This window comes from Tinamus guttatus, unplaced genomic scaffold, assembly GCF_059628265.1.
Source record: "Tinamus guttatus ecotype Peru unplaced genomic scaffold, ASM5962826v1 Tinamus_guttatus_pri_ptg000090l, whole genome shotgun sequence".
In the NCBI taxonomy this organism is placed as follows: Eukaryota; Metazoa; Chordata; class Aves; order Tinamiformes; family Tinamidae; genus Tinamus; species Tinamus guttatus.
The window spans coordinates 541,012-555,828 of NW_028288624.1; positions in this window are offsets into that span (position 1 = coordinate 541,012).

Here is a 14,817-nt window from a genome sequence, read left to right on the forward strand (position 1 = left end):
TAAGACACCTTAACACATGGACAAAAAAATAAAAGCATGAAAATTGATCTAGAAAACTACCCGCCAAACATGTCACAAATGAGGACATGGGAGTGCAAGTGAGCACCTAAATTGCAAAGACGACCATTTATCTCTTTTGGTAGGTTAGCTTTAAAAAAAAAAAAAAAAGTAAGTTTCATGCATCTTTCCATTTCTCAGTCATTATTCAGAGGTCATTCTGTAAGGACCAAGGAGGATGAAGTCATGGAAAAGGAAAGAGATGTTACCCCCCACCTAAGAAATCTCAAGTATTTATGGAAAGCCAACCCCAGTTGTCTAAACTATTAGCTGTAGGGAAATGACTTTGTAGTTCTCATTCAAGCTGTTTCTCAAGATGTATTCCATCTTTCAGAACAACCTGAAGCTGGTAATGCAGTGTGAATTCTTTTAAAACAAGATAACAGAAGTCTGGACATTTTTTGAGATTTTTCAATGTGGCACAGTAAACTTACATCATCAAGCTTCAAATAAAGTGGAAGCACTGAATCAGCAGTTATATTTTAGAATATTTTAGAAGTATCTGGATTAACGAAAACAATCACCAAATAATATCTATATACATTTCTACACCATTAAACTCAAAGTAGTCTGAGACCAAAACACAGTTTACAATTGTTTTTCTTGTCCATGCATCTTGTCCCTTGGATAATTCTCGACTAAGTACTAAGCATTAACGTACTTCAGTAATAGGCTCAATGCTAAGGTGTTTATTTTGTATCATTTTCTTAAAACGTTATCTTCTATACTGACTTTATTGCCTGCCCCTGAATGAAATAGTAAAATGAAATACTTTTTAGAAATCAGAACTGAAGCATTCACGCCTGGCTTCAATGGTTACTTGTATTACACTTGCATCTCAAGATCTCAGGCAAGAGTGGGAGGCCACTGTGTTAGACTAGTCAAAGGTCTTTAGCTGAGATGATGCCTACAAGTTTAACAAAAACTTGTTTCCATGAACCTGCATCACAGCTGCTGTGATCAATTTAATCTCAAGTCAGCTTCTTTTCATTTATGCCTTAGGTTCACTGAGACAGAATATCACAGAATGAAGTGATCTAGAGAGATATGCAGTATTAACATAGTATGGAAATTACAGCCCATAAGATTTTGTGGTCTCTGTCTGTGGTTTCAGCTAATTGTTGAGTAAGATTACCAACAGGACTGGGCCTTGTGTGGTTGAATAGCCATAAGGAAGAAAGGGAAGAGTGAGAAATTGGTCTAACATTCTTCTAAGATCTCAGAACAGAAACACTGCCCTGGTCCTCACACAAGCCCAGGTTTGACTGCAAGGTTTCTGATGTTCCTGTGTCATTATTATTAGCAGAGCCATAGAATCTCCAGGCCTGGAACATGATGGAGGGGATCTGGAGAAGAGCTTGGAGCTGCTCAAGTGGACAATCCTTCCCTTGGGTGAAAGAGGTAAAAGAATATCAGTTCCTTAAAGATCCGTCACACCGCAGTGCCTCTGCTACACCAGGGTGTGTTAATAATGAACATTTTATCTACAAGATACTTTGCCAGAAGTCACCTACAGGCTGTGTCCTTTCTGGGATCAAAGGGATGGTAAATACTTCCCTTGAAGTGTGGGCAAATTTCTCCTCTCTGTGAAATGAAGCCCATTCCCTACTAGCACAGAAACTTTACACAAAGATCTTGATTGATTTGTTGACTCTCTGCAGTGATTGTATAAAATAGGGAACACAGGAGGAAAAGAAAATTTACCCAAGACCGAGTAGGAATGGGGCAATTGGAGACAGCTTGTGTCGAACTGTCTGCCTCACTCCGACCATCCTTGTTGCAGAGATGATTCAACTATTTGAGCTGCAGGGTCTGAACTGCTGTTTATGAAGAAAATATAGCCTTGTTTTGAGGATACCTGAAACAGTGTCCTGAACCGCAGTGGGTGGGTAGTGTGGCGTGCAAGAGGCCCCATTTGTCAGTCAGAGACGCCAAACTCCCAAGACTCCTGCAAAAGCATTTCAGACAAGATTTTTACCTTTTTGTTACTGCTCTGGTTGGCCCTGAATCCACCATCAGGTATTACTGCCATTCAACCCCTAGGTCACATATACTGAAGCTCAAAACTGCTTCTGGAAAAGCGGTTCTTTTCCAAGTGCAGCTTCTGATTTCACCCATTAACTGTGCAAAGCTGATACCCGTTACATTTATTGGAATTTCTTGCTCACTGACATCACTGCCTGGATATATTCCTAACTCTCCCTGCTATTCTTTTTCTGTTTTTGCTTCAGGTGACTGAAACACACACTACTTTTTCCCCTTCAGCCTAGCTATTGTTTTTACTCTCCAAACACACTTTTATTCTTTATCTACTTAATTCATCCTTCATAATTACATATTCCCTTAAGATCCCCTCCTATTAGCCAGAGATTTCTTAGCTGCCCCTAATGGGCCATTCACTTACAGGTAATATCACTTGCCAACCTGATCACATTTCTCCATGTACCACAATTTGACAGGTAGTTTTCATTTCCTATTAACTCTTCATTAAAGTATCATTTTTCTTATGCTGTACCCAGACTGGAGTGTCTCTACCACAACCAGTGGCAACAAAGTTTTAAAATATTATCTCCCATTATTTCTAATTTTGGGGCAAGGTGTCCCAAAATAGAACAGCAGTGAGCAGTCACCTGTAAAAGCAGGTACACTTTTCCCAAGCCTTGACACAGCTATACAGTTTTGAACTTTTTTTTAAAGTATATATATATGTATTTTTGCTATATATTGCATATATATTGCTAGTCTTTATTAAAAATACTGTTAAAACCCAACCTGTTTCTATGGGGAGGTTCAAATTTAAGATGAAAAAATTCTACTGGAAAATGTTTCATCAGAAAAAGCTTTAAACCAGTTCTATTGATATACTTCTATGTTTTTTTTCCCTAAGAAAGCCAGAGAGAACAATATGAATCTATCTAGTGGAAAAGGGCTTTCTTAGCTGAAAAAAAGACGCAGTGTTTATTCATGGAAGCCTGAGAAAAGCAGCACCTGATTAATAGTGAAAGCAGTACCAAGAGAAATGTGTACTAAGTTTCAGCATAGAATTAATTTATATGGGTAAATATGTATAAATTCCCTTACAGTAATAGAATATGATGCAAAATCCAACAGATTTCTCAGTGTAATGGTGTAGGAAACTAAGGAATATATTGAGATTAAAAAAAGAGACAGCTAGATCTTTTAAAAAAATCTCTTTTGCTGAATGCATCATATTGTGCAACAGAGGTCTGCATACAGTTTCAGCCTAAAAGTTTTAATCTAATAGATACAGTGAGGCAGAACTTTCCTTATTGAAATTCAGTAGATCTGTATCATTTAGAGCAGTTGATGCTTGGCCTGATCACTTGAACGCAAATAAAGAGAGGTACTATGTACTTTGGTGAAGAAAAAGTTTTAGCAATTTTCAACATGAAAAATTACTATTTCAGTTTTCTTGAAATAAGGGCTAAACGACTGGAGAAAAAAGCAAAAAACAAACAAACAAAAAAACACTAAAACACTAAACACCTTCTATTCCATCCTCATATGAGCTACTAAAGAACTACAAAATCAATGTGAACTGAGTATTCAAAATCAACCCTAAAGCCTGAACTGACCATGCTCTAAATGAAGAGCCTTTTTGGAAGAAAACTCAAGACCTCATCCACTTACAGCCGCATCCACTTACAGCAGAACAGTCAATTGACAGCCTGTTTGCCACTAAATTCACTTATTCAACAACAACAAACGTAACACAACAATCACACTCAGAAATGAAGTGATATATATATATATATATAAAGGATCAGCTCAAGCTTTTTGAGCTAGATTGTACTCTGAAAGCCACACGACCTACTCAAAAATACTTAATAAAGAAAACATCTCTCTGACATGCACCATTTATTGATGTTTATATAGTTTCAGTACATAAGCAAATATTTTAACCTTTTTCTCCACCTCAGCATTTCAGTCTCTGCACCTATGTATAATGACATTAAACAATTCTTAAATTAAATGCTGCTACACTATTGCTCAAAAATTGTGGAAACAAAACAAAGCAAAACAAAACAAAACCACATTTTAAAAAGATGTAACGATCAGCAAAAATGATGCATAAAGCCATTATATTTTGCCAGGCTTTGTTGTGACAGTTTCCATGGCTAACCCATTAACATATTTGCTGTACAAGTATGGTCATCCTATGGCCTTAATTAACTTTCAAGTGGAGGGTGCTGTGGCTTACCACTTATTAAATATCCACTACAATAAGTTACAGTTTTACCCTTCCAACCTCACTTAGCCAAGACACCTTGAAGAACTAGCTTTCCATCTGACTATAATTTTCTAATTGCTTTTTACTGAAATTATGTTGAAACTGGACCACCTATGTAAATGTATTTTGTCTGGTTCATATAAAATTGGTCACCCCTAATCAGATCTGGCTGATATTTGATTGAATAAGTGGAAAATTAAGTTTTTGAATGATAACATTTTTCTTCTTCCTCCCTTCATTATTTATAATGTAGGCATATTTTTTTGGTGGAAATTTGAAAGCGTGCCCTCTAGGGAAGAGCAGAAGACAGACCTGTCAGAAAAGGCTGCTTCAGTGCTAATCTACTCCTGGTAAAACACACAAACAGTGTAGTTACACTAAGCAAAGCTAATTTCAGCAAGCACTTTATTCATGAAGAAAGCAATGCGATTTGAGATTTAATCGAGTCAGAATTAGGTTTTGTGATTAGCTAGGCTGAGCTGTTAAGGTACAGTCATAATGATATCATTATTTCTGTGCATCTGTGTGGTGTGAGCATCGTCAAGGAGCGTAATGCTCTGTATGTTTAAACTCGCACAATGCCAGCTAAAAGCCACTGAATCCACCTCCACTGAGTATAAAATAGGAATTGAGTTAGGAAAAAAATAAAAAATACTCTTACAAAGGGAACACGTGAAAAGGCCACAGGAGTGCACAACTGAAAAATATATAAAAATGCAAATTTCCCTAAACTTCATCTTTGGATGGACTGAAGCATAAGTGAGAACTTCAACAAAGCTATAGAAAAAGATGACAGGTCTGAGTTTCAGAAATTTAAGACAGCAGTAGGATTAGACACTTTGGGTTGTCTTCGCATACATTTCTTATGGGAGCTAATTCCATTTGACATGCAAGACCAAAGCAAGATTACAGAGGCATAGCCCCATGGCGAGGTGTATGCTGTAGCTAAAAGCTGGGATTTGAATAATTGTGCAGGCTTACTCCAAGAATCAGGCGAGAACAGAATGAATGGATTATTACAAGGAACTTTGTACATTTTTAACTGCTGGACTTCATAAAATACCCTGTGTGTAAGACTGGTATTATGGTCCTCTGCACTCACTCTACTTGAAGTTTGTGGTGGGATCTATCAAATATGAGAAAAAACAGAGGCTGTTAAAGAAGAATGTGTAATGAAGAATTGGGCAGGGCCGTGCCCCATGCGATTTTCTGAGGGAAGCAAATTTGGAGAGGTTTAGTTCAACATATTCAGGCCCCAAAAAGTTAAAGGGAATTCATTTCCTGTATAAAAGAAGGTGAAAGGAACACAAGAGATTGAATCAGAAAAAAAAAAAGGAAGGGACAAAAAAAAAAAAAGGTGAGTTTTTATTTCACTGTTTCAGCTTGTTAGCTAGGTCATTTATTACGGAGAAAGATTACTAATCCACACATCATTTTTTTTTAAATTGACCTCTTCCCTTTGTGTCTGTGGAAGCACTTGTCTGTAAAAGGAGGTAATAGCTGACTGCTCCTTAGAGTCAGTGCTGCTTAATTAACTGTCCAGTGAGAATTATTGAAATACTTATATAATTCTTATTTAGTACTCATTAAAGTGAGGGATACAAATGCTGGACAATGAGAGGTTCAGAAAGGCTTTGAAAAGAGGAAGTTAGTCCTCTAATAGCAAAGAATTATGAAAGCCTGCCCATTAACAGTAACAGAGCAGACCTTTCATTTTAAAAGCCACTGACTCAGATCTGGACTTATTTGATATATTTTTTAAAAGCCCCTCCACCTAAACCCCCCTAGAAGAGAAGATCTCACAGTAGGCATGTGAAGAAGGCAAGGAAACATCTACACTGCAATGCACTGGCGTCATGGGCACAAAATCTGCAGCATCCTGTGCCGGGTTCAGCACCATCCTTCTCACTGCTGACCTGCACACAGGTTCCAAGCTCATGGAAACCCAAGGGCTAAGAGATAACCAGCTGCAATAGGTTGTACTGAAGCAGCACCCCAGCTTGCTCTGAGAAGCAACACTAACAAAGTACATGCAACTTCTTAATGCAGGATACCCCTCTCATAAACCACATCTATGCATATCTGTGCACTCCATGTAAATAAATAAATAAATAAATAAATAAATAAATAGGGTCATGACTATTTGCCTAAAAATAAACTTTATTTCATTCCAACAGATGCTTTGGAAATCTGATATAAAAGGTGACGGATACCCGGAATAACTTACTGGCTTCCAAAATGGAGCCTGTTGGGTATTGAGCAAATGCACCTATAGGTGGTTCAACATCACCTATAACTTACGCTGTGATATGCATTATGGTAATAGTGGACTGTCGTACAGAAAACCTGTTAAATTCAGTTACTTTTTTTCAAGAGGATAAGAACATACATGTGCATCTTTCATACCTACTTTTTTGTTGCAGAACTAGCTAAATAAAAAGAATTAATTGACCTAATTTCTATGCATTTCTTGTAGCAGAGCTAGGTTTGCAGCAGCCATGGTGTTCAACAGTTTGTATTCGGCAAATTTACCAAAAATACAGAACTTGGCGACCATCGTGATAGAGGTTTAGAAGGTTCATTTCTTCCTATAAGGTGGGCTCTCTAATCTGTATATTGTCAAAAGTTCTTGAATCAACACGAATTCACTTAGAAATGAGGTTCAGATATCCTTTCTATTCATATAATGATTGATGAAACACAAGGGAAAATAAATTGAATTATGTTAAATCTCCCAGGGAAACATAATTAAGCTGTAAAGCATTCCCTTGAAATCCTTGTATCACTCAGGCTGTGTCTTCTATTACATGATCAATAATAATATTAATTAAAGACAATTATTTTGAAAGATTGGCATGAACTTTCAGCTTTTACTATATTTTATACTATTAAAAGCTAAGAATCTTGAGCTATCACATCTGTGAAATCCACCTAAAATTCCTGCATGAGATTTCTAAAGTATTGCATTCCTTTTTGCTGTTATTGCTGTTTTTATTTCTAAAATCTGTATGTCTGCATGCAGTTCAGTATATATATATTTTCAACAAACCACACTGATGATGTATAAACATTACTTTATCCTAAAATTTATCCTAAGTAGAGAATTCAGTCTACTGCATGCTCAATGCCAGCCTCAATTTCTCATTCACTGGAAACCTAGGCATTAAATTTTTATACAAAGCAGGGGCTTTTTTTATACGAACACCTAAAATATATCCCTATACCAAGCCAAAAACGGAATATACTTCCAGACTCCAAGCGAAAGATGAAGTAAAGTCTGTTCTAGATTAAAAATCTGGAGATCAAGATCAAAGTTTTGGGATCAGAAGAGCAAAGAAAGAAATAAAATTAACTGGATACACAAAAGGAAATCTTGCCATCAGTTTCCATGGAAATTTTGCAATTGATGAAATTTTTGAACAGAAAGGCTAGGGAAAAATTCGGATGCGGAACAGCAACTCTTAGTAAGGCTATGTATACATACATTCATATATGTATATGTGTATATGTGTAACTGAATATACATAGAGTATGGTTTCATCAATATTCCTTTGTTTACTGACATATACACTTAAAAAAAAGGAAAGAAAAAAAGGAAAAAGTTCCCTTTCTTTGGGCCAAAAAAATAATTCAAATGAAATGGTGAAGATGACAAAAAGCATGGCAATTCTGAATAAGATTAATAAACAAGGGCAAGCACCATGCCTAAAGAGTGACCAAGACTTTCATTAGATGTCATAAGCTCTCTGTCATGGATTTTTGCAAAGCAAACCCTCACTGGGCAAATAGCTTCCATTTTCAATGAATGCTTGTCATAAACTCACATACACGGAAGGTAGATGGCCCTCTCAAATATGAAATCATACGTCACAGCGAAGACAGAAAGCTTCTTAAGAAAGTCGACATTGCGCTAAATGCTCCCATGAAAGACAGAAAATACAGCCACAATGATTAGGAGAGAATAACTTGGTATTCCTAAAACTGCAACAAGGCAATTTAGTTAAATAACAGGATCCAAGAGGTAAATAAGTTGGGCGGTTGTTTGTTCGTTTAATAACAAAGGCACTGAGAAGGCAAATTTCAGACCCTGTGAAAGAAGGCAAATAATTTCTCCCCAAAGGCAGAGGAAAGATTTCTCAAATGAGCTTCATCCTAAAAAAGATCAGAGTAAAATATATGAAGCAAGATGACATAATGGGCTGTTGCTTAAATGCAGCCACCGATAGTACCCTATTCTGAAAACTAGGTTGTGGGTAATTGAATGTAAGACGAAGCAAAAATACAGAAAAGGCCGAGCTGAAGCCGAAGAATAAAAATGCAGTGTGTGTAACAATATTGAGAAGAGTACAGCTCTGTAGAACTGATTAATAAGAAGAGCAGTGAAGAGTACAGAGTGGATTTGCAGAGATTAGAACATTGCAAGCTTTGTCCAAAAGATTGTATAAAGTTCTTATTGGGTCTGAATTTAAATAGGGTAAAATTTATCTACCACCAAGAATGTTCCCCTTTGACCTTTAAATACATCTTCCCACCATCACCCCCACAAAAAAACACTTTAAAGCAAAATGTGTTTATGCTCCACTGTATTATTTTGCTCTGCAGGTGTGTGCATATGCACACACACCTATTATATTCTTTTGGACTGTAGTATGAAATGAAACAGGATGCTACGAACATAAACTGTTTTAACACTAGCAGTCAAATTCAAGGGAACAGATGATTTGATAAACCCTCCAAGTCAGGTTTCTATGTTAGCACAATCAACAATCAGAAACACAAGTTTGCATGTTAGGAGCTTGGTTATTCTCCTTTCAAAGCTCTCATGAACACTCCACTGGATCATGTATTGCAGCACATGGCAGCGTAACCTCAGAGAGGTTTAAACGAGTACTAAGATACTTTTATGAAGAATGGAAATACAAAAAATGGCTGGGCACTAAAACTGAAGATAATATTTAATAGTGGGAAAACTACATGCAAGGACAGGAAACTTGAGTAGAGACAGCAACATCAGAAGAACATCCCATAACATTCAGTGACAAGTTAATGATAGAGACCATTATTACAGACAGAATTAAATATTTAATGGATAGACTCTAAAGGGGAAGACACCAGAATGCAGATTTAATTTACTTGCTACATGCCGCTTTCAACATGTCTTTGAAGCAGAACTTCTATACCTAAGCTATTGTGTTTCTGAGAATTTATACCTCTTGATCATAAGAGGTAGGCAGTTGCTCTCCGTCTGGAAACATTCACAGTAGCTGCCAGTTGGGAAACAACAGATTTTTTTTATTTCCATCAAAGTAAAATATTTGCCACAGACTTAAACCAGAAACAACCAGGCGAAAAGCCACAAGCATAAGGCTGTTTCTAAAGGCAAAGCACATACTAACTAGCAAACAAAAGATATGAAAATACCTGGAACCATAAATGCAATTCCACACACACACAGTTTTCAACAAGGATTTTTAAGAGGTAGTCTCTGTGCCAGATTTTTCTCATCTAAATTTCACTGTCTAAAATGTGCAAAAATGTGCAACAGTAACCTATCCTGTAGAGGTGTCCATCTCTCTCCATGCACTACAGAGAGAGCAAGAAGGATTAGCTTAGAATATGGAAGGCACCCAACAGAAAGGGAGCTGAAAAGTGGACAAGTTGGTCTAGCTGAGTCCGACCTTCAGCGAGATTTAGCTAGTGATTCTTCAGTAATTTAGTACACTTTCATGGATTTCCCTCTAGAGATTGAGCTAGTTTCATGATTTAGAAAAAAAAAAAAATATATATATATATTATATATTCTAACAAGTGAAAAGTAAAACAAAAGATGAAAAGACTAATTTTAAATGTAGGCTTTCCTGCCTCCATGAAGGCTCACCAATGGTTCTTCCTATATACAAAGTTGACTGAAGGGGTGGAGGGTGGGATTGAATAACAAATTGATGTGATACAATCACATCATTCACAATCACATAATGGACTATATCCCAATTTTCAAAAGGCATAAAGTATCCTCATTAATACGATAAGTGCAGCAGTCAAATCAGTACTATGATTTTATCAGGGTTTTTGACTGTACATGAATTAGAATATAAAATGCATACAGAATTTTTAATGGGAAGGCTTTAACATTCTGTGAATGTATTTCTTACTGTCATTTACATCACATTAAAGTGAAATTTCGCATAAAAGCATAAAGAGAATACTCTATGTCCTAAATTACAGTTTTTCAGAGTTGTCATGTCCACACACTGGGAATCTTATTCACAAGCTGTAATATTATCTTTAATCTGAAAAGGGTAAGGTATTTCTTCGCTTGTTTGTTTGGTATGGCTGTCAAGCAGAGTTGCAGCACAACAAGGTCAGATGGTCAGGATGAAGTCAACAGAGATCTATTGGGAACAGGACTGTTTGTTGTCTGTTCTACATCACGTTGCTCTCATCCTGAGCAGAGGGCAAAAATTGTTACCATGTACAGAGAGATGTCGTCATCTTCCTTCAGCTCCTTTCATGTTTCTAACTTCCTTTCAGACCATTAGTATAAAATAAAGTTTGCCAACAAGTATTTGTCTTTAATTCTAAAAGGATATATTTGGTCTTTAAAAAATAAACATATACTATTTGTATATGTATCTACTTGACATTAAATTTTACTATAAATGCTACTAGCATCGTTTTTTACAATCCGACATATTTTCTGGGATGTAATTTTATAGTTAATCTTGAAGAAAAAGAGTCTGTAAACTATGATTTGACAGTGACTGAGTAATATGTTCCTGAACAATGTATTATAATTGGTCTAAATTCTTCTCAACTCTGAATGTTACCAACTAAAACACTGTTTCTTTCGCAGTGTAAGAAAAGGAAGGGCAAGTAATAGACCATGCAAAAACACCCTGCTGCCTTCTCAAAACAGCGTTTCCAGCTGATGGAGATAAGCTCCTTCTAAAGCAATAGCCACTGAAAGGAAGATATCTACCTCACTAGGTATTACTTAGATGCTGAACACACAGGAATTCTGGAAGCTCTTAGCTGGACTCTGGTATTCAAAACCTGAGGAAAACATTTGGCTAGCAATTATCTCATCTATGTACCTCTGCTGTAATGTGGCTTTTGTACTGCACCCCAGGTGACCATGTCATCTTGTGGAGCTCGAGCAGCTCGAGTACTGTGCAGCTGCCTTGGAGAGCTCAGGCCCCACAGATGGGGCTCTTTGCCCTTTCTCAGTGTGTGGCCATTTGGTTTTCTACTTCAACTACATTATTTTGGAGCTTTCCTTAAAATATATATTATATATGCTCATTTATATATAGTATGCAAATATACACACACATATATATAATTTGATGTTGTCCACAGCATCACCTCTGTGGGAATCAGAGGTAGGAATACAGAACATATCTGAACATAACTGCTGAATTTTAAACTGTCAAAAAGCACATGATCTTCTTTTTCATTCTCTTCTAATTTTTAAAGATAGTACTTCTAATTTTTAAAGATAGTACCTTAATTTTGTTTATACTCCCACCTCCCCTTCTCATTAACTATCCATTGGGTCTAGTGGCATCACAAGGACTTTTTCAGCATATGCAGCATCCAAGCATTTGTACAAGGTAGGGAAAGAATAACATGAAATTATGCAACATGAAATTATGCTGGATTCATGGTAGAAGCAGCTCCAGTTTTAACTGCATCGTTGTCTGTGAATTTACAGATACCCTCAAACCACAGAGTAGCAAATATTGGCATTGCTATACTCAGGTTGTAGAAATTATTAATCTACATCAGGGCAGGAATGCTACTTCCTTAAGTACTGCAGTGCGGAGCACAATCTATTCTGCTTTCAGTGTTGCTTAAATTGTTACAAGATCAAGAACTTTTGCACAGTCAATGGGAAATGAAGAATTTGCAGAACCTGCAACCACTCTTCTGCTGCTCAACTCTATGAAAGGAGAAGCGAGAATCTCACTTCTGAGTCCACCAGCAGCAGGTTATGAAGAAAGAAACTTCCTCCCTATTTTTTTGGACAAGAATTTTTGTCTTGTATACGCACAACCACAGGCGCCTAGGTCACTGCCAGTCTGTATGTCACATACTCATCATTTTGATTGCTTTCGTTACCATGCCGTTCTGGGCTATTTTCATTACAAAAAAAAAAGCAAACACAACTGGCCTTGCCTAAGAGCGTTGGGAACGAGGACCTCAAGTCCTTGTCACACCACTCTCCCCCGACTCCTGCTCCTGACTGTCAAGAAAAGGGAAATTGCACCCAAACAGCAGCACACAAGCTGCCCAGAGGCCACTTTCCCAGTGTTTACTCTTGAGTGACTCTGTACATTAAAACCAGAAGCTCCTCACCCATGTCCGTGCCTGACTGCCATGGGTTTTCATAAATATCCTTTCAACACTCTGGGTTACTCTTCTGTTCCAAGTTTTTAATCCTCCTTGTCTAAAACCACATTGAAACCACATTTTACCCCACACTTAGTATTTTGCAGACATTTAATTTCTCTCTCTCCTGACTACAGCCATTATGGAATGAGAAAATATTTAGAGTAATTTGTGGTAGGCAATTTCAGAAGGGTTTTTGCAGGGTTTTCCAGTTAAGCATCTAGTTAAAGTTAAGGAGTTACTACGCTGGCTTGCCCAACTTAAAAAAAAAAAATACTATTGATTGGGGAAGGGAATTAATGAGCATTTTACAGATGAGAGCTTTACCCAATTGGTATTAATCTTGCCATATTTCAGAAATTAAGAAAAAAAAAACTTGGATTCTTGGATTGTGAAAAATGCAAACAAAACCTGGAGTGTTTCGGTAGGAACACTGTTATCTAATTAATTAACTGAATATTCATCCTAAAGGTGGCACTTTTTTTCCAAGACAGAAAAGGATCAGTGCCTTACTGTGATGCTAAACGGCATGGTATCAGTTTGCACTATCATCTTTCCAGTGAGATATGAAACAGAGGTCTGATCTATAATGGTATTCATAGATCATAGGGTATATTATTAATAACTGTTAAGGTCGGTGCGCTATACTGGACTTAGTGTTAATAACTCAGTTTCAGCTACCAAGATCTCCCTTGCAATTTCCCTTGAACACAGAATCCATACTCACATCCTGCCTCCCAGAAATATTGTAATGTTGTTGCACCTTTAGAAAGAATATTCCCATGAGAAAAAAACCCTGCATTTCTCTCTGAGTGGGCAGATTCCCATATATAGGGGCAAAAAGGATGGGGGCAAAAAGGATGGGGCAATTTTAAAGCCTGACCTGAAATAAGCACTGGGACAGATACATTTAAACCTGTTTGAAAATAGAGCTTATGCTGCTAAAAGGTTATTTTACAATTCTTTAGTGTTAAAGATGCTATGTAGATACAGAATATTTCATGAGACAAAGCTACAAGAGCAGTATTTTATAATTTTAAATAAATCTTCGTTGTCTTTCAGTGTCTTTCAATACTTCCTATGGATGCCTTTGGCTCTAATGAGATATAAAAAATCAAATAAGCATGAAGAAAGAAAGAAAGAATTACAAATGAATGGATAAGAATCATTTTTATAACTGCAAAATGTACAGTGTGCTGATGATTTAGTCCATTTCTATCAGAAATTCAGTGTGATATGATAAATCTGATCAGCTGTTTGCATGTTAAGGATATGTAAGCCTTTTCTTTACTTGAAGTTTTCTGATTAGGATTTTAGGTATTATTTCTGATGTTTTTCCAGATTGACATCCATGGTCTACTTTGATAATGAATACCCCAAGAGAGCACAGAGACAAGACTGGGTCTCAGAAGCTAGGAGCATTTCAATCAAAGATGGTTTGTTAATAATAAAGTAAGAAAAAAAAAGCCATTTGCTTCTTTTGCAGTGACTGCAGCGCTGACCCTCTCTTGGTCCTGCTAGGCCTGTCTGAGCAACAGCGGAGTTCAGTGGTAATTAAAGCAACAGTGTTGTGAAAAAAGTGTGAATTACTTTTACAAGAAGACTTGGATGTTGCTACCGACTGACAAAGCACAGCAGGAGAACTCTGCTGGATATTAAAGAGCTATGGTAGTCACTGTATTGTAAGGTGGCTTTTCAGCACAATGCAAAATTGTGACTTTTCACAAGTTTATATCTCAGGAACCATTTGAGTTATCGGCTTAAAATTTAGTATGTTTTATAAGGAACACAGCAGACACCATAAATGTGTCATGCCTGCTAAAATCTGGTCCTGTTTAAATTATGTTGGCCCTAAATTCAATTTTTACCCTTCAATTATGACTTCACTAGGTAATTATTGCAATATTACAGCCCAGACTGTTGCACAAAATTACACAAAAGGCTTCATATTCAGACATCTCTCAGCAAATTATTGCAGGCTTAAGTAGCCCAAATTTCCCTTTTCGACATTTTTAAAGCTAGAAAGCCTAGCACCTCACTTTTTTTGGCAGTGCATATATATACCATGTATTATATAGCAGCCTTGTACTGAACTGCATACATTTCCTTTTAAGACA